A 3,689-nucleotide genomic window follows, 5' to 3' on the forward strand; every position below is an offset into this window, starting at 1 on the left:
AACTTCATTCCATGGTGGCAGCAAGCTGGTTCTTCGCACCCCATTTTTGTCCTCCGAGAATTCCTCCTCAGGTGGAAAGAATTCTTTCTTGGCTTGCTGGCTCAACTTCCTTTCTTCCTTATCCCATGGCAAACCCATCGGAAGTTCAGTAATCCGACTGATATATTGCGGGGTGAGCTTGAGGCTTAGACCTCTGAAGTTCACTGTGGCCAGTGTCTTGGATTTCGGCTTCAGAGCCTGCAAAAATTCTTCTGCCACTTCATCATCGTAACCCTGCAACTTGTCACAAAAAGATATCCATTGAACCCGTGTGAAGAGCTCTACCACTTCCTGGTTTTCCCTTAATTTGGTTGAATCAGTGGGTTCTCGTCTTATAAACCCACCCGGCATGATAAAACAGTTTTCTTAACCAGAGGTGGTGATTGTGGAAGAGATTTTGGTTTACTGAGGCAGAGCGTAGAATGTCATGCACATAACCCACAAAACTTATCCCTGAGGAACTTGACACAGTTTAATTACTCGACATCCTGTAGAATGACAGTATAGGCACAGCAGACAACAATTTCACCGTTTTTCTATGACCAGACTGTGGACGACAATTCTGCCACCTTTAATAACCAGTTGCATGAAGAGTTCAGGGTTACCTCTTTAATTGGCCACCTTTTTACGTGAGGCACCCACTTTCCTGTAGAAAACTGCGTTCCTATAGAATGCAGCGTTCCTGTAGAATGACAGCGTTCCTGTAGAATGCAGCGCGCGATTTTCGGGAGAGACTGCAGTCGGTCTGTGCCTTGGGTGTGCTTCTCAATCGCTCTGATAACCAAAGGCTCGGCGTATCACACTGCAGAAGGATCAGGACAGCCGCTCGAGTTCAAACCGGTGGTTGATACATGCATGAATGCAATCTAGCCGATTAGATTTTGAATTCGGCGGAATCCGTGGCGCGGGGGTGAGCTGTCCCCGCCGAACCGTTGGGTGACGTCACCCCATCATTCAATTGTGCGTTCACTTGCTGCCGCATCAATTCCTGCAGATCTGCCGCCGCCTCTTCGGTTAAACTCGGTTTTTTTCGACGGGATTTCTCTCACGTGCGTGCTGCTATTCTTTTTGTCATGGCCGCCACCCTCTCATCCAACTAGACCATTAACTGGCCGACGTGGCTGGCCAAATGGCCATACGATCGCTCAACCCATTCACCTTTACACTTAAGCAATCAATCAAAGTAACATTCATGCAATCTGATGGAAGGAAGGGTCGAGACACTTACCTGCGTGGCTACACACGATGTTTCGGCTCTTTGGACGCTGATGAGTCGATTTACCTGCTGCTGGCGAACTTACACAGGCCCGGAGGTCCATGTTCACGAGCTGCCGACGATGGATGGAATGCTTTGGTTGCATGCGCCCACGTTTCACTTCATATGGCCTGCGCGGTGAATGGTATCCACTCTAGCAGGCTTAACTGTTACAGGACTCCCGCGGGATGTCTTGGAACAGTTCTTCCTCCTTGGGTGCATGCTGCACGACGATGGATGGCCTCACGATCATGCTCTCGGAGCCTCTGGCTGACTGTGATGAATATGGTGTGAGATCTCTAGCGCTTTTTCCATTTACAATTTGCTTTTTCTCGAGACTCATCGATCTGCTTTGCTGGTGCAGGTACTTTGTTGCATGTCGACAAGGATGGTGGAACAAGATAACATCAATGTGCATGGTTGACAACAGTGGCGTGCATGCGTCCAAACCGATCCTTAGCCGTTAGATCTCCTCATGAAATGAATTCTGGCCCGTTCTGAGCTTCTACAGGAAGCTTCCTGTAGAAATACAGCGCTTCCTATAGAAAGGATGCGTTCCTGTAGAGAGTCTGCACCTTCCTGTAGAAGATCTGCATCTTCCTGTAGAAACTCTGCATTTTCCTGTAGAAAATCTGCGTCTTCATGTAAAAAATCTGCATCTTCCTGTAGAAGACTCAAGCTGTAATAAAATTGCACATACCTTGGAGAAAATGAGTATTCTTGGAGGAGGTGATGGTGAGGTGTCCTGACTGCATGATGAGGACCCTTGGCTTTGAGTTGAGAGGCTTCCTCTCCTCCACAGAACACCTGCATGCAATTTTACATAATGAATCTGCTGACCTTGTTTTTTCTTTTTCTTTTTTCTTTTTTTTTTTCTTTTTTTCTTTTTTTTTTTTTTTGAAAGATAACAGGGGCGCCTCATTGAGGTTTTCACCCTTGCCATCTGCCTTAAGCGCCTCAAAGAGGTTTTCACTCAAGGATCTTTTTCCAATCTCTTTTTTTTTTTTTTTTGAAAAGACAATAGGGGCGCCTCAATGAGGTTTTCACCCCTACCACCTACCTTGGGCGCCTCAGAAAGGTTTTCACCCAAGGATCTTTATTATTTTTTATTTATTTTTTTAGATTCTTCAGGGTATGCCCAAAGCAGAGGCAGAACCCTTCTCTATGACCAACACTGCCTTCTCCATAGTTTTGATGAACTCTTGTCTTGAGGGAGCCTTCCTGTAGATCTTCAATCGATGCCCATTGATAAGCATGGGGATGGCTTCCTCATCAATGGTCCGAATAAGCACAGATCCATTGTCATGACATTTTTCCACTGAATATGGCCCTAGCCATCTGGTTCTCAGCTTCCCCTTGAAATCTTTGTATCTGGAGTCATACAACAAAGCCCAATCTCCCGGCTGAAATTGCTTGTCATGGAGATGTTGATCATGCCACACCTTTCTCTGAAGTTGAACCACTTCTGAGTGAAGGAGGGCCTGCATTCGGTGCTCATCCAGGCCATTCAGCTGCAATAGCCTTTCTTGTTGTGCATGGCTGAGATCTAGGTCCAGCTGAGCTGCCATCCTCAAAGTGTTGTACTCAAACTCAATGGACAACAAAGCTTTCTTCCCATAGACCAGCTCATAAGGTGTGAAGCCGGTGGTGGTCTTCCAAGTGGTGTTGTAAGCCCATGTGGCTTCAACCAGGCGATCTGCCCAGTCCTTTCTGCTGCTGCTCACCACCTTAGTCAAGATCCCTTCTAATGCTCTATTGGTGACTTCCACCTACCCATTTTCTTGAGGGTGATAGGGGGTGGAAGTCCTATGCTTGATCTTGTGATGAGCTAGTAGATCTTCAACCAGGTTGGAGGTGAACTGGCTCCCTTGATCAGTGACCAGCTCTCTTGGATAGCCAAACTTATAGAAGATGTTTTCTCTTAGGAACTCGGCCACCTTTTCTTCTGTTGCTGCTTCGATTGCTTTGGTCTCTGCCCACTTTGTCAGGTAGTCAGTGCACACAATGATGTAAGACCTTTGCCTCGAAGGAGGGTTGATTGGGCCCACAAAGTCCATACCCCACTTCTCAAATGGCTCAAGAGTCACCTGAGGTTGGAGAGGCATCTCATCCCTTTGGGTCGGTTTCCCCATTCTTTGGCATTGGTCACACTGGCTGACATATCTTTTGACATCTTGATGAAGTGTCGGCCAATAGTAGCCTGCCTGCAGGATCTTGAAGGCAGTTCTCTTTGCTGCAAAATGTCCTCCACAAGGCCCATCATGACAAGTGAGGAGGATATCAAAGACTTCCTCCTCCCTTACACAACGCCTTAAGATCTGATCGGGGCCAAGCTTGAACAGATTGCCCCCGATCCAAGTAAATGAGGCACTTTTTCTGATGATTCTGCTCTTCT

Source organism: Pinus tabuliformis, chromosome X (genome assembly GCF_031772625.1).
Source record: "Pinus tabuliformis cultivar Carrire ecotype Pingquan chromosome X, CPIR1, whole genome shotgun sequence".
Classification (NCBI taxonomy): domain Eukaryota; kingdom Viridiplantae; phylum Streptophyta; class Pinopsida; order Pinales; family Pinaceae; genus Pinus; species Pinus tabuliformis.